Raw genomic sequence first — 26,867 nt, 5'->3', positions numbered from 1 at the left:
TAAGACTGCTCCATGTCCCTGGTCTATTTTCTTGTGCGTGGTTGGTGCTTCAGTTTCTTCCAATATGCCATCGAGTTCAGTCAACAATTGCTGCAGCTCTTTATCTTTGTAGGTTGAACTTCGCGTATCCATGTGGCTAAGATAATTTCGAACTGGTTGGAGCAGAAAGCTATCTCGGAGTGACGCGTGAATGTACTGGCTAGGAGCCGCGCTGTGTTTGAATGAGGGTAATGGCGGCCAGTTCTCGGTGAGACCTCGTCCTTGACCCTGGTCAACTACGTCGCCGGTATTCCTCGGGCTAGATCGTGCCTGGCCGGAAAATCTCTCTGCCTCCGAGATCTCCATGGCCTCTGTGATCTTCGCCTCCTCTTTCAGGATCGTTTGTCCTTTTTCTCTCGTTCCTGCGGTTTGGCCTTTGGTGGTCAGTGCCCTTTCTAACACCTCCATCGAGTCCTTCAGCGTTCAATACTGCAGCTCTCCTTCCTTGTCGAGGCTAATGCTTCCTCCCTCAAGTAGCTTCTCTATGTCTCCCACCCGGGTTCTTAACACCTCGTACCTTTCCCTGGCCGCTATGTTGCTCCTAACCTCTTCAGGGAGCCGGGAGCTGTCCATGTCTCCATTCTCGGGATTGACCTGGTGGCACACTGCCTGCCCATACCGTATGGGCGGTCCTGTTGTGCGTCGAGGTCTTCCGTCCCTTCTGATTTCTTTGGGCCTTTCTGTTCCGGTGGGCTCCGGCTCCACCTGAGTCTCTTCCCCGGCCGGAACCGGTCTAGAGTCAATGGAGGGTGCCGGATCCACTCGCTTGGGTCCTCTGAGGGCCTGGGGCCCTGAAATCGCTGCCTCTTTCATCCCATCTCCCATGGAATTGGGCCTGATAGGCTCAACGGGGGCTATTGGGTCGGACTCGGTTCCTGGGTCGTCCTGCTCTAGTTCTGAGGTATCTGTGGGTTCCGGAACGTCGTCGCGCTACCCCCAATACCGTTGTCTACTGGAAGAGGGCTCTCCCCTTCCGTCAGGGCCTCTAGCATTCGTCTCCGGAGCATTTCCCTATTAATCGGGGCGGGGAGAAGGTCCATGTCTCCGCGCTGCAGGGGTGGTTGGGGAAGAGGTTCCCTTCGCGGAACTCCAGTGTGGGCAGCAGCTCCACCAGCTCTCCCCTTCTTCTTCTCCTATTTCCGTTAGCCCCTCGCATGTTGGGGCGCCGAGCAGGCTCTTTGGTGGCCGGGGCCCTACCATCTGCCTCTGGGCACGCAACATATGGCTTCAGGCGTTCTTCATTCTGCACGGACACCTGACCCTGCCGCTCCACTTGGTATGTATTGTTGGTGTGACACTTGGTAATTGTATATGGCCCCACATATTTGGGTTGGAACTTGGGATTCTCACCCCTCCTTTGCCTCTTGTTTACCAGCAACACCAGGTCTCCCACTTCAAACAATGGCGGCTCCTCCTCATCCTTAATCCTGACTTTCATCTGTCGTTCCCGAAGGATTTCGTACGTTTCTTCCAGTCGATTGGCCAACTCCAACACGTAGGGTTGTATGGACCAGCTGTCCGTGGCCACTGGTTCTGAGAGCTAGTCGGGCAGTCGTAGCTCCCTACCCATTATCATAAAATTGGCGGTTTCTCCCGTGGTGGAGTGGGGTGTGCCTCAAAAAGCCCTCATGATTTGGGGTAGCAACAGATCCCATTCTGTTGGTCCTCGGCGGAGAAGTAGGGCTCTCAACGAGTCCCCTAGGCTCCGGTTGTTCCTCTCTACGACCCCATTTTCTTGGGGGTGGTACGGGGTGGTCCGCGTCTTGTTGACATTCCATAGCCCACACAACTCGCTCATGAGCTTGGACTCAAACTGGGCTCCTTGGTCCAAATGCAACTCCTCCGGTAGGCCAAAATAGCAGAACACCCTCTCATCCAGGGTCATGGCCACCACCAGAGCGGTTGCATCCGGAATTGCTATGGCATCTTGCCATCTGGAAAAGTGATCACTAATTACAAGGATCCACTTATTTCCTCGGTCCGTCTCTGGCATCGGTCCCACAAGATCAATTGCCAACTTCTGCCAAGGTCGCCCGGCATATAGCCGGTGCCTGCTCTTGGCGGCGGGATTTCCTCCGGCCCTTGCTACTTGGCAAACCTCACACGTTTTGATAAGGCGTCGCACGTCTGCGTTTAATCCCGTCCAGTACCAATTCAGTAGGATCCTCTTTGCCGTCTTGTGCACTCCTGCATGGGCCAGTCTATGTGTCTCCCAAATCATCCGGTTCCGGTCTGCCCGGGGGCATAGGGTACACCATCGAGGGTGACCATCTAGCCTGACTTCCAGTACCCCGTTAGCCGACAACCGCATGGCTTCCCGCCTTCTGTGTAGGATTCGGAGCTCATTACTCCCCAGGGTTAACTCTTCCTCCGGTAATTCCTGGTCGTTTTGTATAGCCCAGTACATTCGAGCCACGGCCTGGGTTCCTTCCATCTGGCTCTGCACCAACTGACGGAAGTTTTGCTCCCCGGGCAGCTTGATGGCTGCCACCTTGTTGGAACCTTCCTTCAGCATGGCCTGCTTGCTCGGACCCCCATCCCTCTCCTCTATTCGGGTGCACTGCCGGCAGTCCTCTGGGCAGGCTTGCCGGCTCAATCCGTCGGCGTTCCTGTGTTTGATCCCCGGTCGGTGCTCCAATGAAGTGGAAATCCTAAACACAACTTATGGCATCATGCTATAAGATTGTGTCACTTCTGTTTGTGTTGGTATGAGTGCTACAATAGGCTATGTTCATGTAAAGAGATACGCATATCATACACTTATAATTTGTTTCTACCTCTACCTATAAATTCAACAAAGGTGTTTATTAACATTCATAGAATTTCATCCATAATTATATCACCACAAGCATGTTCAAGACTCATCACCGAGGACAAATATTAAGTTTAGAAAGTAAGATATTGTGAAATTACAGATCACCTACATGTATGACAGTCTACAGCACCTAATCAATAATACTGATATTAGCTAATGATCTGAGGACATTCATTTAATATGGAAAATTGAACCATTTCTGGACACAGGAAGCCAATGGAAAGGCAGCAATAGAACAAACCTTTATAGGCTTACTTGCCTTGGCATGTTGGGTCAAGGATGTTTAGCTTATAGCCTGTGCTTTGTAGTAAGACATCTGTAGTAAGACTATTCACACCCCTTATGGCCTACGAGGGACTAACAAGGCTATGTCAAAATCAATTTAAAAGTATAAGTCTAACCACATGAGCTTCTAAATAAGCTGGTGGCAGAGCAAGTGAACAGAAGTTTTGCTACATTTTATATATATTTTATATATATTTTATATATACTTTACTTGCTTTATTTACTACAAATAGGATGAATGTCATGGGTACAAATTTAGTGTCTAGATTCTAATCTAACACCCCGAAGAAGTCGGGGAAGTCTGGTAGTTTGTACCTTGACTAGGTTATAGGAAGGTACAGAGTTGGGTGGTTTATAGTAGGGTCTGTTGCTTGTAGCTGACTGCATGCGTGTTGGAGGTTGGTATTAGGTACTAGAGAAATCTGTTGTTAGTAGCATGTACAGTGCACCCTCAGGATACGATGTTGATCCATTCCAAGGTTGGCATTGTATGGTGATAAAGTTGTATGTAGGGTATATAAACCATTGTAATTATACAATGCAACCATCCCTGAGTAAAAATCATCAAAATTTTATAAAAAGGCTGTACATATTGAAAATTGGTAACAAAATATTATGTTAATTTTAGCAACTATAGTTACTTGCAGTAACTGTATTGTATCAAATAGTTATGATCTGCAATAAAATGCAACGGTATATTGTGTATACCAAATTCAGTTTGTATGGTAAGGAGTTCTTACTCTGAAAACGCCCGTACATATAATATAAACTGTGAATTCAGTTCAAATAAGTTTGAACTAAACACACGGTTAAAGTTAAGTATTAGCATGTATTTTCAACTATTTTACTGAATTTCAATTTTTTACCACAAATATTTTATCATTTATCAGTTTTTGTCATCACTTTCACTATCACTTTTACCGTGAATGGTTAAAACCTTTTTTAACCTAATTTGACAAAAAAGGCCGAGCGATGCAGTTTTCGAAAGCGGCCTTTTGCACATTTGACCATTTGATAGCCATCAAAAAGAAAAATGAAATTTTATTTACTAAACAGTATGTTCATACCTTTGGAGTAATGTTACTTGAACTGGTACATTTAGCGAGTAAAGCAGAAAAAAGGTAAAAACAAATCATTGCTAATTATGTTACTGTACACTTGAAAATGAATTTAATACGTTTTGAAATGGAATTTTTAGCAGATTAGAAGAAGTTGTCTAATCCTGTTGGAGGGATCGCGACTCCAATTTCTCTACTGATCTTTAGAGAAAAAGTTTAGCGATTTATGGGTCCTGAAAAGCCAAAATGGTGAGGAAGACACAGCTTTTTTGCTGTTGCAGAAAACACTTGAAGAAAACAAGCTAACATGGTGCAATGTAGAAGATAGTCTACTTGTTCACCTATTATGGATGATGTTTGCTGGTGCACTGTAAATGCTGGTGTAATGCAGACAATTGCTAGCAAGCTACATGTACTTTACATAGGAATAAAAATAATTAAATTATTTGTACTCAAATTAAGCTTTCACATATGTAAAACGCTTGACACTTTTCACTACAATTGTGTACATGTATTCCTCCATATTACCAAAATATAATTGTTACCCTGTTAACAGCAAAGATGTTTGAAATAATACAGCATGAGGACTCAGTCATGGTGGAGTTGGGCATGCTCTACAAGATGGATACAATAAAATGGTTGAGGTTGGTAAATACAGCTGTCATATTATACAGAGCACCTCCTAATGAATGTCACTCAAGCAAGTACATCAGGTTTAAAGTTCAGTAGAGTGTGTGTGTGCGTGTGTCCAATGAAGGTATGTTTATCTTGATCATTTGATAATTTGTAATATCATGTATAATATTAGAGTATTAACAGTAGCACTGGTGAGTTCAACTACTGTTTCTTTTACCAACAACTCATTTCTCTAATAGGTTGTTTCCATAAAGGTTTGACTGTGTTTGATATGTTTCAGCTGTCGACAGCATGGTGTGTGTCTGCCATGGCGATAGATGGTAAACAGATGAGTATAGATGATGCCATTATAAAAGCTAGACCAAATGACTCCAGGTGTAAGTAACATCTACTTTACATAGGAATAAAAATAATTAAATTATTTGTACTCAAATTAAGCTTTCACATATGTAAAACGCTTGACACTTTTCACTACAATTGTGTACATGTATTCCTCCATATTACCAAAATATAATTGTTACCCTGTTAACAGCAAAGATGTTTGAAATAATACAGCATGAGGACTCAGTCATGGTGGAGTTGGGCATGCTCTACAAGATGGATACAATAAAATGGTTGAGGTTGGTAAATACAGCTGTCATATTATACAGAGCACCTCCTAATGAATGTCACTCAAGCAAGTACATCAGGTTTAAAGTTCAGTAGAGTGTGTGTGTGCGTGTGTCCCATGAAGGTATGTTTATCTTGATAATTTGATAATTTGTAATATCATGTATAATATTAGAGTATTAACAGTAGCACTGGTGAGTTCAACTACTGTTTCTTTTACCAACAACTCATTTCTCTAATAGGTTGTTTCCATAAAGGTTTGACTGTGTTTGATATGTTTCAGCTGTCGACAGCATGGTGTGTGTCTGCCATGGCGATAGATGGTAAACAGATGAGTATAGATGATGCCATTATAAAAGCTAGACCAAATGACTCCAGGTGTAAGTAACATCTACTTTACATAGGAATAAAAATAATTAAATTATTTGTACTCAAATTAAGCTTTCACATATGTAAAACGCTTGACACTTTTCACTACAATTGTGTACATGTATTCCTCCATATTACCAAAATATAATTGTTACCCTGTTAACAGCAAAGATGTTTGAAATAATACAGCATGAGGACTCAGTCATGGTGGAGTTGGGCATGCTCTACAAGATGGATACAATAAAATGGTTGAGGTTGGTAAACACATGTTTTATATCATACAGAGCACCTGCTAATGAATGTCACTCAAGAACTCAAGCAAATACATCAGGTTTAAGGTTCAGTAGAGTGTCTGTTACATGAAGGTATGTTTCTCCTCTACAGGAAATGGTACCCATCGATGCTGAAGAGTCTAGCAAGAAGAAGAGAAATGCTATAAGAGCAGCCAACTACAAATGGACCAACTAGAAAATTCCATATGAGATATCTTGTGAATTTTGTAAGTTAAAATATGGGAACAGTTTTACTTTATATCACTTCATTATCAAGTCACAGCTACCAAGTTAAGATAATCAGAATAGACTTTCAGGGTCTTTAGAGTATTTATACAAAAACTTTTTGGTTGTAGCTACCAGTGACAAAACTTTGGTATATCAAATACTTGTAAGGCACTTTTTATACTTGTGGAGTTTGTTTTTATTTACAGCTGCCAGTGACAGAACTACAATAACTTCTGCCATAAATGATTACCACAAATACACCCGTTTAAGGTTTGTACCTGCAACCAGTTCTGACTACAACAAAACTAGATTCTAGAATGGTGGGAGTTGTTCTTTCTATGTGGGAATAATTGGAAACACTCAGCCCATCAGCTTAGCACCTGGTTGCGGACTTGTTACAGTTTTACGATAAACAATATTCGTAGTTGTCTTTATGTCAACTTTAAAAGTTTGGTTTACCAGTTGATACCCACCTTGAAGCTGTTTCTGTTGTTAACATTTGTATAAAGCACAAACCTTCCAATCAAAGACATTGTATAATTTTGTGTACACGTTTAAACATATAATGGTTATGGTATGTTAAGGAATAGATATACTCTGGCTATATTCTTCGTTAACCACAACTCTCTAGTAAGTATAAACTATTGTTCAATCTATTAGAGTTTGTATACTTTTAGGTTTACTATACTATTACAATTACTATTAGATCTGCTATAACGGTATCAATAATGCTATGTACATCGAGTGTATCTCATAAGTAATACACAGGGAGTAATAACTCCATCTTGCTAGTCTTTAATATAAAAGGAGCCATGTCAGTCCATTTGAAGCCACGCTTAGAGCTTTAGTAAAAAGTAATGCTTTGCATGAGAGACAACCTCAGATATTCAACTTCCAGCCGAGTATGCTACTATTTAGACCATTCAATCACCTTCTCACACCTAAGAATAACATGACAGATGTTAATACACATAACAATCTGTCAGGGCGCACAGAACTACCAGAGCGCTAGTATTAGTGACAACTGTCAGCATCGCCACTTTATGCAGAGAAACTAGTTGAATTTTTCTTGTTCAACTTTGGCTAACTTCCCTAATTTTTGCAGAGCCTAGTCCACACAGATAGTAGTTCACGTGTAAAATACATATGATATAAACAGAAATGTTTAACCAGACCAAACAGAAATCAAGGTACAGGAAACCCTCAAGATACCTTGAGGGACTACCCTGATTACCCTGATATACGATATTTTTCATCGTACGAAATTGAACATTGTGTGGTTTTCACCTTACTATACAAATTTTATTTCATCATACGAATTCAAGAAACTTATCGCCCAAATTCAAATTTGACAGTTGGTGTGCTTTTTATGCACTTTGAAATAACAAAGACACCCAAATGCTGTTTGCCGAAAGCATTTTCACAACGTTTGGAAAAGACACGTTGACCATTTTTTTAGGTTGGCTTTCTACATGGAAAACTTTGTAAAAAGTACATAAGCGAGAGCAAATATTCATTTTAGCATTATATTCATATTTATTAAAAACTTTTATTCGGCATACGTATATAACTACCAGTATCTACGTATATTAAATTTGATAATTATGGATTCTGAGACCAACACAAAAGTTACAAGTCGAAGGGAAAAATGATTTCCATGACAACAAAGTTAAAGATCATAAATAAATATGAAGAAGGCACCCGTATTGTTAATATTGCCAAGGATTCTGGTTGCAGCCAATCAACAATTGCAACTATTACTAAAAGCAAAAAATCTATTGAAGCAAACACAGGGTAAGCAGGGCAGTACTGCTTACCACTGACGACATGAAGAAGTTGGCGGCCATGCACGGCATCAGCATTCAAGAGGGGCAACAATTTAGTCGTGGCGAGGAAGTAGAAGAGATAGAAAATTTGTCTATCGGCGGAAATAAAGGAAGCTATACGTTGGTATGAAAACCTTACTAAGTTCATTAAAAATAAACATACAATATAAAAAACGTTGTCGCAGGTCGTGTTATGGACAATTTTAATGAAAGGTGCATGAGCTATTTTAGAGAAATTTTGAATGAACAGAAACAGTCTTCATTGGATATGAAGGATTATCGCATTGCTTAAAAAAGTCTTCAATAGTAAAACTAGAGCTGACTAAAATCAAGTTTGAGTAAAAGTTACCAAAATGGTTAAAGCATTTTACTACTAAATAGTTTTGTGCATAGTAGGTGCACTGTTCAGGTGAAAATGACCAAAGGTTGGTAAAATGTATAAACGCAAGATTTAAGCAATTATGGGTTTAAATAAGATTAAAAGACACCATAAATAAATGATGTATGGAAACAGAATTCATATTATGTGACCCAGACTGCTTTCGTGCATGTCTACCTGTCGATATCATTTCTACTCTGTTGTTTAATGTTGATAACTGTGCCTCGTGAACCATATAAAACTTTTCCCATTGACAAAAGTTGCAGAGTTTTGTAGACCGATTAAAAGAAGATGCATGCTTGAGAATTTTCCAGCTTGGATAGATTTGATAGATATCTATCCAATCATCATTGGATAGATAATTTTTCAAAAGAAGCGTCAAAAAGCACAGATAATAACAGTAAATATAACAAAAAAGCTAAAGATGAAAGTGTACCGGAAGAAATGCTATTAGATTAAGTTTTTAAAAGAATTTTTAATTGTAAATGTTTAATTTACTGATGTGGACTGGTACATAGAAACAATACTGTACAATGCATGTATAGTGTTTATCATTATTTATTTTTATTTCATGTTTAATCATGTTTTTGTAGGCGGGCTTGTTTCTTACTATGTAAATACAAATCATCGTATGGATGTAGCTCATATATAACTAGCTACTCAAGATAGTTGACCCATCCATGGCAACATTATCTTCTAGAACTTGCTGAAGCCCTGCCTTCAAGGGAAAAATGCGTACAAACTTCTGTATGTAAGGTTACATTGACTTTTTTGCACATATTGGACAAGACAAACTATAACCTTCTCTGAATCTTTTTTATAATTACATGTAGATGTTACTTACACATGGAACCATTTGGTCCAGCTTTTATAATGGCATCATCTATACTCATCTGTTTACCATCTATCACCATGGCAGACACACACCATGCTGTTGACAGCTGAAACATACCAATCATGGTCAAACCTGTATGGAAACAACCTATTAGAGAAATGAGTTGTTGGTAAAAGAAGCAGTATAGTTGAGCTCACCAGTGCTACTGTTAATACTCTAATATTATACATGATATTACAATCACTGTTATTATAGCAGTTAGTAAATGTTATGCCTTGTTAGCTGACTCCTTTGATGATAAATGATAATTTCTACTGCAGATCCTGCGTTTATATGGCCGCTACTAATAACCTTTGATCCTATGACTAAGGACTCAGTCTAACTCTTCTTGATGATTTATTAGTATCCAATGACGTAAAAAGACATAATCATATTCTCTAAGTAAACATATGAGGAATTTACAAAGATCTTTTCAAACACAAAGAAGTATTTTAAAGCAGTCACCAAAAGTGCCCTAGTAAACTAGTTAGTCCATCAATACAAATGGTTAATCATGAGAAATCAAATGTGCAGAAGGCATGTGTTCTAAGGCTGGTATCTTTTGAATCTTACCAGGCACCAATCGAGATGAAAATCTATAAGCACAGCTTTAGCTTTAGTAGTGAAATACATACTGTGATGCTTTGAGACTTCGTTGGAGTACTCATCAAGTTCTGACATCAATGATCCAACTAAAAAGGTCATAAGTTTAACGAGTGACTATTCTAATTAAAATTCATACTGGAATTAGCCTTAGTTTTTAATAAATTTTAAGTTCATTTCATGTTAAGGAAGTGCAATTTAATTTTGTTTTAAAATGTGTAAAAATAGTGTGTAGAAAATTCATACAGTCCGTATTACCCCTTATTTCTGCCACAGTTCCTTCCTCTTCAATGCATTTGCTGGTGTATTTGCTTGACTTGAAGGTAAAAATATCATATTCACTGCGACGATAGTAGTTCGAGGTCGCTGATAATATGATTTATTTATTTCTGTTTATGATAGTCTCTGCGAGACTAGTATGCAAAGCATACTATTCAATTGTATTCAATTCAATATTCTATTCAATTCAATTCAATACTAATTCAAGCATGCAAAATCAAAGAGGTTTCTTTGCAAAAAAATTAGAACATTACGTAACGGATTATTTGCTGATGCAAACGTGAATGGCTCTGGGATAGTGTGAACATCGTTATCATCGACGATGCCTGAAGCATTGTGGGATAATTTGGCATCATGGCCAAAATACAACGATTTATTGTGAGCCAGTCTATAATGAACATAATTAACATGTAAAACTAAAGTATATCATGCATCTTACATGTATAGACATAGTAGGAACTTACAACTAATAACTCATACAACTTCCTAAAGTCACCTGAATGTTTGTCTCTCTAACTTTCTCTACCAATGCAGGTACAAGTCACACACTGCATATCAATATATCTTCTGACAATAATAACATGAGTTCCTTGATGGGGGCTCACTTTTCTTTGTGATCATCAACTGATAAACCGTTGAAGTTTGACCTTCAAGCTTGAATGACTTACTCACAGTTAGAGTATGTTAGATGCGCAAACGCATACGATGGCATGGCGGGTTTTACCCATAGAACAACCGCGCATGTGCACAATCTTCAATCAATATCAGTGGTGATGTTATTTAATGTTTATGAAATTTTATCGCTTCGTCATTTGCATATTATTGCAAAAGACCAATCACACCTCATATCAATGTGAAGGACCAATCACTACCAACACCTATTTTGCACTGAGCCAAAGACAACTAATCATACAGACCTCACACTTACATTTAAACTGAGCAACTGAGAAGACCTGTGAACAGGAGTCCTGCTCTGTGATAAACTCAACTACAGTTGAACTGTATCTATATTCAGAGGTTCAACATATCAACTGCCTGTATAACACTAACTGCTGCCAGTCATGTCAGGAGAAGAAACAAATGAGGTAAGAACTGGGATGATGGGTATAATATATTTTAATTAGACAGTAGAATTGTCTGATGGTTTATGTTTTATTTTCAACTTTATGTTAAATATCCTTTTATGAGACTTTTATTTCTTCTTCTGTTCTTCGAACATCATATTTTAAATGGCTTTAATTTTCAACTGTTTCTCCATGTTTGGTCAAGCTTGTCTACCTGACAACATCAGAATTTTCTTCTATGATCACAATATTGGCAGCAGTACTCTATATCAATGCATAAAATACAGCAGCAATTTAACAGACAGTTACTCTTTTCAGCAGCACAAACACAATCATTACTGACATTAGCTGACCTAAGTAGGCTTAGTTCGATGATGAGGCAGCAAGGTACTGACACCACTCAAAGATCTCTGTACCTTCCAGAGTCATCCTCTCTTGTGGATCCTTTCACCTTGACACAATTTTCTTTTACCTCCATGAACTCTCCGCTCTCACTCTCTGGGTCATTTCATGTCTACCACCTGATCAACTCTCATCTGTTCCATATAAGTGTATGACCATTAATTGTAAGACAATCAAAGTCTGGTTATGGCTACTGTGTATGAATTCTAATACTTTTAACAAGTGAAAAGTTGATTCGCTATTGAAAACTGCTACTTTTCACTCAACAGTTTTTCCAAACAAACAATATAGCCCTACGGTAAAACCTCTATTGAAACACCACCTCTATTTGAATGCCCCTTCTATTTGACCGCTTCTATTTAACATTCTTGACATTTACGAACCCATAATATCAAGCGATCAGTAGACAGGTGTCTACAAAATCGTACAAATAACGATTTGATTACACCAAGAACAATTCATGTGTTCGTTGTTTCCGTCCGTAGCGAAGACCGTTTTCAAACTCAAAGTTTTCACGGTTTTCTTGTTAAAACTTTTAATGCAAGACCATAGAAATAATTAATAACTACAGTATATCAGGCTAATACCAGTTCTTTTTTAGTTTGCAGATTTATAGCATATTATTTGATAGCCCCATAGCGATTATCTAATTTCGGCTTACAATGGATCAACACTCATTACTCTTCTATTGCACAAGAAACACCAGTTTTGGCTGCAAACTGTAGCAAACATATCATTGAGTGCAATGAGCTTATATGCAACATTCTTAAATATAGTTATAAAATAAAAATAAGTCTACAAATGTGGAATAAAATAAAAAATTGAAAGCACCAACAAATTGAAATGCAGGCTACAAGATCATCATAAGTTAATTGCAAGCAATAAACATCAACTGGTAGAGATATCACTCACCTTCCTAATGTATATTTATTTAGAGATTGTTGTCGTGATAGTTACTACAAATTGGAGGTAAGTTATAGTAGATCTATTGCATCCAAAAGGGTTAATATCGCTCACCCGAAGGAGAATACAAAATACAGGTGAAATTTGCTTAAGCCAAAAAAACTTTGAATTTATCTTCTCAAAATGCTTGCAAAATATTTTAAAAATACAACGCCACCCTCTACTTAAACATTACCTGTAATAGAGCTCCATTATAAGAAAAGGGTTAAAAAATAGAGTGCCTTGACATTGAACTAGGGGTTTTATGGTTTATTTAAAATGTTAATATTGAGCTATAACAATCTAACTATCTAATCTTGTAACTATACTATCTGTAACCACAGACTTCGTGGCTAATCTTTTACAAATATATATTTTGGAGAAAGTTGAGTTTTCTATAGTCCTTATTTCCTGTGAACATCAACATGAAGATGAAGTTCCCTTTATCAATAGCCTGTGTACCCAAATCTGTAAACTCAGTGGAGAAGTAATAACATCGTGATAAACCCTAGAACTGTGTCTGGTCTATAGTGGAATGATATCAGATAATGGTCATTACATATACAGGTAGAAGTTTTGCAACGATATAATCCTTGTCAGCAACACCCTGCTGACCTATCCAGTGATGAGGAGGAGGATTTTGACAGAAGTAGTCACCAAGCCAATCAAGATGGTGATATGAACAATAGCCTTAGTGTGGCTGGTGTTGGATCAGCCATTAGAGAAGAAAGTATAGATGCTGCCAGAGCTGCTGTGAGTGGAGATATGACAGAATTAGGGAATACACATGGACAGGTTACTGAGTTATAGATATGACTAGATAGCAAACATTATCATCCATATACCCCACTCTTTTATATTACGTTATATTTTATACAGAACTTCTCTCACATTTATATATTTCTACTGACTATTTTACCATGCAAAGTGCAGTACAACTATTCCAGTACTTCCTCCAAGAATCAACTGATTAGTGAGAAAATATATAACTAATTTATATATAATATATATATGAATAACATATAAATATAATATATTTTGTAAGGTAAACTGGTAAGATAGCACACATACATGATACATGTATAACTTGATATTTATATATATAATATAAACCAATAAAATTAGAGAACTATCAGGAGCATATTATTGTCGTATCAGGAAGTAAGTTCTTCATCAGATCAATTGATGAGATCCACCAGACTAACATCAGAGTAGATGGAGAGTAAGACTGTCTACATATCAGTGTATAACATAAATAAAAACAGTGTGTATTCAGTTGTAAATAAACATATGCTATTATATACACATTCTTACTATTTGATTTGAATTAGTTGGAAGAGCCACCAATATAAAGACCCGCTGTTTCTCTACCAGTATGATTAGTTGGAGATAGACATTCTACTCATGCCATATTCCTATAATTACTGTTGTACCTATAAACTATTTAACAACAAATACATGTATTCATTATCAACAAGAGTGTTGGAATTGTTGATTGGAAAGTAAAGACTTAGGGTCCTAAAAGTCTGCATCCATGGGACAGGCTTAAATTCCTTTACAACATAGCCTGAGGGCAAGCTCTGTTAAATAGAGACAATCAAGCAAGATTGTTCCAATCAATATTAGAAAAATGTAATCTGACTGGTGACAATTATAGTATAGTGTGATAAACTTGATAATATTGAGTTGTCCTCTCTCTGAGTGATAGCGTTGCTAACTCCAGTATCCATCAGAGTATGCGTAGAACTTTCCTGAATGTTGCCTTGTAGGCAAAAAATTGATTCCAGAATGTATGGAACACACTTTTTAATTGTTACAAGTAGCAAGTACTTTGGTATTCATCAGACACCATTGTGCAGCGGTTATTTATTTTAGTCAACCAGATATTTTTATAACATTTATTATATGTATTATAACATATATTTAGCATAAACATGCTCATTTTAACGTTTATTTTAAAAATTTCTTTTTTTATTTGCTCTTCATCCATTAATATTCAGTGTGCTATTTCATGTGCCACATTCTACATGAAGACTTTACTGATTGTAAAGCATTACTTATTACCAACTTATATCAGTATTCCAATATTACTAACACTCGAACTCACAACTGTCAGTAAAGTGAACTAACACACTAACAAGTGCACCAATCTACCAGCTCATGCTGCTCCAGAATCACTGTACGCATTGTTATTACACCAGACAATCTCTCACGGTGTACGAAAAAAGTGCCAATTAAATAACCAAACTTAAAATTTGGTTTAAAGACTGTTTCAATTTACTTTGTTTTAATTTCAATTTTATATTTTTCACCTTACACTCAGCTTTGTCAATCCTTTTGATCTGATTAATTTCCTTGACCTCTTCAATCTCACCAACATCTTCAATTGGAGATAATAAAGATGCTTGATGATAAAATAATACTTGATGCAAGCGGAGTTGTCTTTTTAAAAGTCTAGTCTCCATTTTCTTATCATAGTTGTATCTAAATAACACAATAAAATTTTAAGTCATTGTCACAACTATATAAGCTGTATTAGCTATGTGAGAGCAACAAGGAGTTATCCTCACTTTGTTGTAATAAGTTAATTTTACCAGTTCGTTAAAAACTATCATTTCATTGTTACTTAACCAAAATACTATTATTTGCTTAACCCAACAATAAAGATTTTCTTCTCTCGTGTAACAGATATTAATATTGTACAGCATGATGTTCCTTTGATATGATGTTGTGGCAATGATGTCATAGAGAAGGTCAGCCTACACTGGCTACTGATACGTAGGCAGCTGCTTTTTTTTATTTTTGTGCAAGCGTTACATATTCAGTAAGTTTTTCGCAGTTACACAAAACAAGCCTAAGTAAACTACGATCATTTTCAGCATCACATTCAGCAGAACATAACTAGTGTTACGCCCAAACCGCTGACATATTTAATCAGATGATTATAAGCTAATATAAACTTTCTGTTTGATGACATCATCAATGTAGGGAATGGTAGATCTATAAAGCAACATGCCTTATTCTATCACAGCTGTTACAGGAGTGTTCAATGTTATAGAAAGTTCTTTATTGTTCTTTGCTTCTGAATAGTAGGTTGCATACTAATTGTTCTTGGAAGAAACAAGAAGAATGAAATATTAGCCTCATTCCTATAAGATACACACAGTGTATCTAGTAGGTGTATCTTAGTAGCTAGACCACTGTAAAATAATTTCTTATCTAAAAACTCAGGCTATCTCATAAATATCGACTAACATATTCAAACAGCGTAAGCCCAAGTAATGCTCTACTCACCTCAGTATGAATATTATGGGAGGGCAGACAACTCCGAATATAATAAGTTGCCCTACCATACTGGCAACCATAGTGCTAACAGAGGAAGGCATGAATAATGCAAAGAGGAAAATACAGAAGAGAATGTCTGTCTGAGCTTTGAATGAGCACATCTTGCTTGTCGCATACTAGAATCTCGAGTGAGTTTGATTGTTGGCACAAAGTAATTATGTCCTAGTCGATTGTGGAACAATTTAAATTCAGGCTTTATGTACTCCATATTTCAGTGTTGTAGCTAGTAATATGTTTTAATGTATACTGCTAACATATAGTTCTTAATTTCGGTTAGGATATTCAGTATTTTAAAATAGTGAAAGCAGTTATTCAAATCTGGATATAGTGTACAGGAATATGCCGTGTTACATAGATTGATTTACACTATCTATTATTTGTTAAAAAGAAAACACAATTAAATGGTTTAGTAATAATTTTATGTCTGTCTTGCATGAGTCAAATTATATTCTATGTATTAAAGCACATCAATTTCATCAGTACTTTTATCATATATTTCAGTACTTCAGAGTCTTGGCTTTCGAATGAGCCTATATTCAATACACAAAGAATAATAGAACCATGAAAAACAGGGTGTCAAAAGTATGTACTGCAATAAAAAAACACTTGGTTGTAGTTCCCACAATGTGATGTCATAATTAGCATTTAGCCATTCGCTGCTATTGAGACTGCGCTCTTCTGTGACAATCGGTGCTCTTAAACCCAGAAAGCGCTAATAATAAACTAGGATTCTAAATAATCAACAAGGCCTAGGGATCGTGCTAACGCCTGACCAATATAAACACATGTTCAGGGTTAATAGATTTTGGGTGACTGCTAAAGTTTGCTTTTTTCATCCTTAGTTATAGTAATATTATTATCTAAAAAATTCGTGTATATTTCCATGTTGCTTTCTAAATATGATTATGCTTCAAAAAATATACTGTCGCTGATAGAGGTAATGAAATCACATCAGTTAAATTGTGACCTGCAATGACATGGCCCTCGGACTATATGTAAACTGCCCTCTTGCAAGATCACGCAATGCTTGAAATTAATTAGCCTCAATCATGCCCCTCAATATCACAATAAAAAGGGAAGGCTAGTGCATAATATCATTGGGAAAACATAGCATGGTGCTTGGAATCTGAGCTATTTATCATAGAAATAATCTGTACATGGAGAGCTAATGACACTGATTCCTTTGTCATTACAATTGGTTCTCTGGAGTTGTCCTATCTTTACCTGCTACTAGCGTCATTCTCGTAGTTGATAAATATAAGCGGTGAGCGATAAAAATAAGCGATAATAGCACACAACACCGAATATCAAAATTGTGACACCATAATTTGCGAGCCTATACTATTGAACACTTCTGTGGTAGAGCTCTAGAGAAATCTTATAAACACCAACTATATACCCCCTTGTACAAACTGTAGTGAGCACTAAAAATTAGAACAATTGTGTGAATGAGAAAAATACACAACACATTTTGGTCTTATGAACAATTATAAACTATTATAAAGCCTGCCACAGTAATAGAGCAGTAGCAAGTACAGATACACATAATCTAGTATTATATACTAACTTGCCTCAGTACCAAAAAATGAAATAAAATTGTCTTTCAAACATTCATTTTATACTTTGAATGATATCAGCGAGGCTCATTTCAATCATGCGCAGATAACTTCTTAATTTCGCTGCAAGATTAAATACAGCCTGAAACCTAAGTTTTAAAAGTAGGTAGTTATATGAACTAAGATATTCTATCACTTGTTTAAAGACAAACATGTTTGGTGAGCCCTAAAAACATTCATTAGTAGGTACAATTATGCACCAAAGAGTAATTACAGTATCAATCAAATCTTACTGGAAGCACTGAGTAGAGAGGATAACTCCAAGTTTATGAGTACAGGTAGGCTTCAATGGTTCTTCATCACAGACCACTGCTAGTGACAGATATTTCTCATGCACACGTTAATCTTAATTGGCAGAATGACAAATTTTTAATTAAAGAAGAAAAAGTTGCCAAATGCTTTTGAAAAACTAGTTATAAAATGTTGAAATACTCAGAAGTCACCAAAGAATGTTGGAAATCACGTTTTTTTATGAAATACTGGTGTGCTACCTGAAACCAATAAAAAAATGCAACAAATTCTGAATCATTTTATAAACATTCTTATCAACTTTAACAAAATATGTATAATTTAAAACTGAGTTAATCAATCACTTCCCTTTGCTATGTTGATAGAATTACTTTAACCGTAGTGGAGTGTTGTGACTTGCAGAAGCCATGCTTTAGCTGGCTAAAGTCAGAAACTAGGAGTTGTTCTATCTATGAAGGAACAAGAACTCATAGAACTATCCTGAGTTTACTAATGCCTGTAAAGAGCTAACTCACCCACAGGACAACTCAGAACAGAACTTGATGAAATTTTTATAAAGCAAAGTTCGTGCAGATTTATTTTTAATAATATGGAAAAATAAACAACCTTTTCATTGTAAGATAATACTTATTAACGAGAAGAGAATATAATCCTGCATAGATTACTGCTAAATGTAGCTCAAAGACAACAGTTAGATAAATACTAATGAACATTTGTAAAAGACATCCCCAGTTGTGAACAGATGTTACTGACATAGCAGTTCACGTTCCTCTCAGCATATTACCTTATATAATGTTATCAACTCTATAACAGAAAGTATATTTCGCTGAATTCAAAAAATTGATAGAGTAATTCAGCTCTTCCTATTACATGAAAGACTTTATAGTTTAGTCAAACATGGAGTTGTCTCTCATCTCATTTCCATATTAGTAGACAGAAGTACTTAAGATAATCAGCCTGTGAAGGGCATCATAATGCCTATTATAGTTAGGGTAGTAGTTGTATTAACATTAATAATATTTCTATGTTTACTACATATACTGATACACTCTACCTTTCACTAACTGTAATTGAGGATTTACAGCTCAATAAAGATATTACAGTAGTGGAAAGTGAACTCTACACATCCAACACTAAATAAGAATGCCACAGAAAGATCCAGGATTTTCTTGGAACCACCATTGCTCCTACTTTACACTTGACTGCTCTTAATGTACAACCATTGTTTTGGGTTTATGTCTTATGTTTGCTGTTTAGGCTCTAGTGAGTTAAGGTTACTTCATCTACGAGTCTGCAACCAGAAACTGAGTTTAAAGCTGGTTAAGAATATGGTTAAAGCTGTCCATTATGACTTGACCAAACTGTAGCTGCTTGGCCTTATATACCTTCTGAGCTGAAATTAGATTCTTCAGGGCCACCCACTCTATCGAAGAGTTGTCCTCTCCATTAATCAGTTTTGTTTATTTTGTTTTTGTTTTCAAAATAAACAAGACTTAAATATACATTTGTACATTTTTACATTTGTATATTGTATATTTATACATTTGTACATTTGTACAAATGTACAAATTTAAGCTATTTGTGCAATTCAACTTGTAGACAATAGAGTGCATATTGATATACCATTTGACAATAACATAATACTGTAAGTTCCTGAATAGCTGAGGATTTACAGCTCAATAAAGATATTACAGTAGTGAAAAGTAAACTCTACACATCCAACACTAGATAAGAATGGTACAGAAAGATCCAGGATTCTCTTGCAACTACCATTGCTTCTACACTTGACTGCTCTCAATGTGCAACCATTGTTTTGGTTGTACATTGAGAGCAGAGGAGCAGAGTTCCTTTGATATGATGTCGTGGAAATGACATCATTTCCACGACATCATATCAAAAGAACACCATGCTGTACAATATTAATATATGTTATTCGAAAGAAAAAAGGTTTACTGTTGGGTTAAGCAATTGATAGTATTTTGGTCAAATAACAATGAAATGATAGGTTTTAATTAACCAGTAAAAGTTACCTTATTACAACAAAGTGAGGATAACTCCTTTTTACTCTCACATAGCTAATACAGCTTGTACAGTTGTGACAATGACTTAGTATTTTTATGGTATTTAAATACAGTTATGATAAGATAAAAGAAATTAGAATTTTCACAAGACAACTCCTCTTGCATCAAGAAAACTCCTCTTGCAACTACCATTGCATTTTTACACTTGACTGCTCTCAATGTACAACCATTGTTTTGGGTTTATGTCTTATGTTTGCTGTTTAGGCTCTATTCACGTGAGTTAAATTACATGTGATTGGGTGAGTGATCAGCCAAACGTGAAATATGAAGTGACTGGGTTACGGAAATCGAAGTAAGCGCTGAATGGAGCGCTGAATCCTTGAATGGAATTACCCTCTAGCAAGCGCGCATAAGCACAAACTGCTTATCAAATCTCAGAATAAAACAAACATATGCTCTCTCCAAGTCAGTCATTAAGCTAGCATTTGATTGGCTACAGTTAAGTATGATATTATAATGAGATTGTCGCACAGCATTTACACTCCAACTGACCAACTGACAAGACCTGTTAACAGGAGTCCTGCTCTGTGATAAACTCAACTACAGTTTAACTGTATCTACATTCAGAGGTGCAACATATCAGCTGCCTGTATAACACAAACTGCTGCCAGTCATGTCAGGAGAAGAAACAAATGAGGTGAGGACTAGGATGATGGATATAATATATTTTAATTAGACAGTAGGATTGTCTCATTGTGGTTCATGTTGTATTGTTAACTCTATGTTAAATATCCTTTCATGAGACTTATATATCTTACTCTGTTCTTTGAACATCTTATTTTAGACAGTTTTATTTTTCAACTGTGTCTCCGCTTTTCTCTAGCTTGTCTACACGACAACAGCAGACTTTTATAGGTATGATAGCAATATTGACAGCAATATTTATATCGATACATGAAACACAGCAACAATTCTTCGGCAGTTACTCTCTCCTGCAGCACAAACACAATCATTACTAACTACTGCTAACCTAAATAGGTTTATATAGATAGTGAGGCAGCAAGGTACTGACACCATCTACACATCTCTGTACTTTTTAAAGTCATCCTTTCTTGTACATCCTCTCAGCCTGACGCAACTTCCTTATTACCACTCTGCACTCTCCTCTCACACGCTCTTGGTCATTTCATGTCTGTCACCTGATCTATTGTAAAACCTCTATTTGAACACCATGACATTCTATCCTTTAACCTTTCTCCTATGGTGGCACTTTACTAGAAGTCTCATTCAAATGAAAAGTGGCGTTGCATTTTTCAAATAGCTCGTCAAATAAATTTAGCCCTTTTATCGTGAAATGAATTTGCCTATATTTTGCACTTTCCTTCGGGTGGAGCAACATTCATCCTTTTGGATGCAAGAAATCTGCTAATTTACCTCCAACTTGTTGCAGATCTACAAATATGCAGTGGGAAGCTAAGAAATTTCTCTACCATTTGAAGTTTATTGCTTGCAATAAACCTGTGATAATAGGTTTATTTCATTTCTTTTTATTTCATTCCGAATTTGAAAGCATATTTTTGTTTCATAAGTATATTTAAGAATGCTGTGTAAAACTCATTGCACTCATTACCCTACAGGATGAAAATATTCGTTGGTCATAAAAATTCGCGATTTCGCGAACAGTCAATCCCGCGAATTATTAAATTCAGTGAATAATTAGTTCTATTTTTAATCACAAGAGAGAATAACTACTGCATCAAATTGAAAACTAGTCGTTAGCCTAGTTTTTATTGTAAATATTAAACGTAATTGAGTTCCAAAACATTTTTAAAATCATTGCCTGAGCTTTGAGCTAACACATTTGGCAATGCATCACATTTATTTACAAAATTATTCGAGGTTGTCACAAGATATGCAGAATGGCGTCATCGCGAAAATAGCCGCGAGGCAGAAGTACTAAACGTAGCCGAGTTCCAAAACTTCTTTAAAATCATCGCCAGGCTTCGAGCTTTATTGCCATTGCGTTAAACTTTACAAAATTATTCAAAATTTTTACAAGTTATTCGGCATGGCTTCAGCATAGCAAAAAAGCTCTCCTAGTCTTTCTACATTAAAATCAACTTCATCAATCTCTAATACCGAAATCAAGGACGATCATGATCCGGACATTATGGTATGTATTTGATTTGCAGTGCAGATACGTTTTTCCATAATCAACTGCATTAGTTAATTATTTTGTTTAAAAACTGATCGCTTTCATCAAATACTTCAGCTATTGTTTTTGTACTTCTTCAACACTCGTTAATATTTTTTTCTTTTTTGTGTTTACTGCAGATTGAGAATGAAACAACCTACTCCGATTACGAAAACTAGAGACAAGTAGTAATATTCATCAAGGCAGGAATATTGGCAGAGGCAACCAGTCAACCTAGACCCCTTCATCAACAACTCCTTGATATCGCTGTAGCAAACATGATCAAATTATATATTTTATTTCATGTACCACCAGATATATTATATTTTATTACAAACTTGTGTGTACAAATAAAATATTTCAAATACAAATAAAATTTTACAAACGATGAATGGAGTAAATATAAACAGTTTAGTCCACGTGGCGGTTGTCTAGCAATAAAATTAAACTGGTGTTCTTGATATGTGAATACTAGCGTGCAATGGTGCTTTCTGACTAGCAATTTTACTAATAGCAGATCTGTCACTGTCTTGGGGGATGTTGAAGGCGATTCTCTCGCTACTACATGGCTGGTAAGGAAGTTATCATCAGAACTCTCCTCGTGGCTTACTTTTGCAAAGTTCTGCCGATTGGCCAAAGATTTGTTGTCGTAGAGACGTTTTTGTTCCTTTTTTAAAAACAGATATATTCTTCTCGTAAGTAGCTGCGGTCACTTCAACCTCAATTTCCAGACCTCCCTGAATGATTGGTGATCTTCTACGAATGACATCTACCACCCTTGCAATCATTGTTCTTCGGTGTATGATGAAAAATCTCTCTCTCACACTAAAACAAATAATGAAGCAGTAGGGATGGAAAAAAATACGGTAGTATTGCGTTTTACCAAAGAACCAAAGTAAAATTCAACTAATTTAGTAAATGTAAAAACTCATTACTTACCACAAGTTGTTGGCTTATCAAAGGCCTCCAAAGCGATGAATATTCGTGAAAACCTCTGGATGCAGCAAAAATTGTTTACCGTAGAATAGCATGATCGCCTCGCAGTTGTAAGCTAAATATAAACCGGAACACGCGGTGTGCGCGTGCGTAGTAATAACGGACCCGTAATAACTATTCCTAGCCGCAATAGAGTTAACTTTTCCTAGAGAGCGGCAGTTTTCAGCCGCGAATAAATTCATCCGCGAATAGGCATGAAAAGACATTTTTCGCGAAATATAACTCCGCGAATAAATTCATCCTGTAGGGATACGTTAATATGTTTGCTACAGTTTGCAGAAAAAACTGGCTTTTTATGCACAATAGAAAAGGAGTTATGAGCATCGATCCATTGTAAGCCGAGCTTAAATAACCGCAATTATGTTATCGAATAATACGCTATAAATCTGAAAATTTATAAGTTATACAAATAAGCTGCATAAATAAAATACAGTAAGTCATTGACTTAAGACTCTTGCGAAATACATCTACCCAACTTTACTACCACATCCATGAGAAGGTCAGGTAGCTTAGTGCGAGGCATATAGCAAAAGCCATTCTTCGTTATTTTCGTTAAGAATTTTTGTTATTTCTTCGTTAGGGCAAAACTTTTCTGCTACCTGATGTCAACAATAATTTCTTTCAAAATTATAATTTGGTGATTTGTGCGCTGATTTTATACGTTATTAAAATATATACGTTGCTCGCCATGGCAAGTTCAGCGTTATCCGCTCTGGTAAAACTGGATTTTATCATTTATACGTTCGCAACTCTGGTATGGTAAAAATGGATTCGCAAACAGATAAACGATAAAATTTTAGTTACAAGTTTGAAATTTACTAAAATAGATACTAAAACTTTTTTCAAGAGTTAAATTCATTTAAGCAACACGTAGATCAAAATATACAGAATATACAGAATCAACTGACGTTCAAATCGATTTACGACCAGCCGGCTGTAACCAAACGAGGTCGTAAGTTGACGACTTACTGTAATTGATTAAATGCTACAAATATATGTTCAAAAACAAGTGACATAAACAAGCCATACTTATTGTACAAACAGCAACAAAAATTACCGTTTTTGAAACAAAAGCATTTGCACCGTTTCTATAGACAGGTTGTGTTCTGATTGTTGCTTTCGTAAGGAATAATTTAATGTTTTTCTGACTATTAAATACCTTCCACGGTATCTGTTAGCCTCAAGTTTTCCTCCGCATGACTGAACTATTCATAATTAGTGTCCAAAAAATTGTTTTAGCAAAGCAAAGCTTTTACGCGTTGCTTTTTGCACAAATAATGAGAAACTTTTAGCCGCATTCGCTCAGCATAACTTTTAGCCTAAAACTGGTCGCATGTATACCATCACTAGGGAATGTGTGACGTTTTCTGGGTAATAAAGAAGTCTTTTGACAAAAAACTTGTTTTTATTCAACATACAACATTTACCAGGTTAAATTTTAAACTTCATATCGTGAGAAAAGTACTTTTGTGCAGGTCGAATGAGTTAAAAGAAAAAATAAAACAGCTGTAAAGGTTTTCAAACTTTTTCAAACAACTGTAAATTTTGAAATTCACATCATGAAAGAAGTGTTTCGTTGAAATTAATTAGGAAGAAAAATAAAGATGTAATTGTGTTTAAATGTGAAATCATTAGCAAGTGATGGCTAAACATAGTCTGTTTTGCTCCAATTGCAATGAAAAGTTATTTGGTATACAATTATATTATTTTGGTTCGTTTCAGTGAGGGCATGCAAACATTGGCATGCAAATTTTCGCATGTCAATGTTGACAGTCAAAAAAATCGTAGGCTATAGACGTACATAGAGTGGAATAGAAGTTCATAGTGATTATCTAATGCAATCAACTGCTAGTAAAAATCATCACCATTAAAAATAGTAACAAAGCAATATGTTAACCTTAGTAACTATTATAGGTACCTACAATGACTTTAGTGCATTTTGTAGTTATGATCTGCAAGATAATATAACATTACAGTGTACTATGTAGAGAGTTCTTACCTTCGAGACAGACGCGTAAATTAAACCCTGAATCTAAGTTAAATGAATTTAGCTTACTAGAAACTTGAAGGAAGTTTTAGTATGTATTTTAGTAAACTTTTAACTTTTAACTAAGACTTCATTATTTATTTGTTTGCAACTTTGTTGTTACCATAATGGATACTGCTGAACTCGCCATGGTGCCATAGTGAGCAACGTATATTTCTTAATAACCTACACAATCAGTACACAAATCGCCAAGTTTTAATTTCGAGGTAAATTATTGTTGATATCGTGCTGCAGAAAAAATTCGCCTTAAAGAAAAAGCATCTTGTTTCATAGAGTTAGGGAAAAATATTTTATAAAAGAGAATCGTAAAGTGTGGGCACAATACTCAAATAATAGGCCAATTAGTGTGCGCATATGGTATATATACAGTATAGGATAATGGATAGATTATTAAGACATGTGTAACCCAGTCGTTAAACGCATGGTTTGAAACTTGGGGTTGTAATTTTTGTAAATTAAACTCCAGTACCCAGCGAGCTTTTGATTCCAGATTTTTTACAGCTGTAGCTGGACAAACCACAGTACAAACTTTAACATTTACATATATAGATAAAAGGTAAAGGACAAATGTATACTGTTTTTCCACACAAACAATATAATATATTAATATATATATATAGCAATATAAAGAAAGTAAGTACTATTTGCCTGATACAATTATTAATTACTGCATTTCTATGAAGTTGCTTTCAGAGTGTTAATGAAGAAACTGATAAGCTTTAGAGCTGGGACATGAACTTTAATACGAATAGAATCAACAAAATAATTATTAGTTATTGATTTAACCGAGTCATTATTCACACAACTTTATGGACACATTTTTACTGACCCCTTGTTACTATGGGTTCGTAACGATCAAATAATATTAAAGTGGTGGTCAAATAGAGGTGTCGTTCAATTAAAGGGTGGCAATTTATTTTTGAACTCTTCTCCTATAGCGGCTGCCCAATAAAGGTGGCATTCAAATAAAGGCAGCGTACAAATAGAGGTTTTGCAGTAATTATTTTTATATTTACATATAACCATTTATTGTAAGACAATCACAGTCTAGTTACATCTAGTGTACGGCTACTGTGTATAAATTCTAATATTCTTAACAAGATGAAAAGCCAATTCAATTTTTAAATATTCTAGACTTGGTTCATCAACTATCTAAACAACTACCAACATACTTATAATTAGTATGTTAATTCTGTAGCTATACAATTAATATGTTACAAATAATATATTTTATAGAAGGTTGAACTTTCTTCAGTCATTGTTTCCTATGAACATGAACCGCCAGAAATATACTGACATATTCTTTTATTAGTAGCCTCTGTAACCAAATCTTTAAACTCAGTGGAGGAGTTATAACTTCATAACAAACCTTGTAAATGTATCTACTCTATAGTGGAATGATATCAGATATTGATCATTATTTATACAGGTAGAAGTCATGCAAAGGTATAATCCTTGTCAACAGCACCCAGCTGACCTCTCTAGCGATGAGGAGGATGAGGAAAATGAAGACGAACTTGACAGAACCAGTCACCATGACAATCAAGATGGTGATGTGAACAATAGCATAGGTGTGGCTGGTGCCGGATCAGCCATTAGAGAGGACAATATAGATGCTGCCAGAGCTGCTGTCAGCAGAGAAATCACAGAAGTGGAAAATACATATGAATATTCTACCAAGTTATAAGTGTGACTAAATGTCAAACATTATCATCCATT

The sequence above is a fragment of the Watersipora subatra genome, chromosome 4, assembly GCF_963576615.1.
Source record: "Watersipora subatra chromosome 4, tzWatSuba1.1, whole genome shotgun sequence".
In the NCBI taxonomy this organism is placed as follows: domain Eukaryota; kingdom Metazoa; phylum Bryozoa; class Gymnolaemata; order Cheilostomatida; family Watersiporidae; genus Watersipora; species Watersipora subatra.
Note: the sequence above shows the minus strand (reverse complement) of the source record.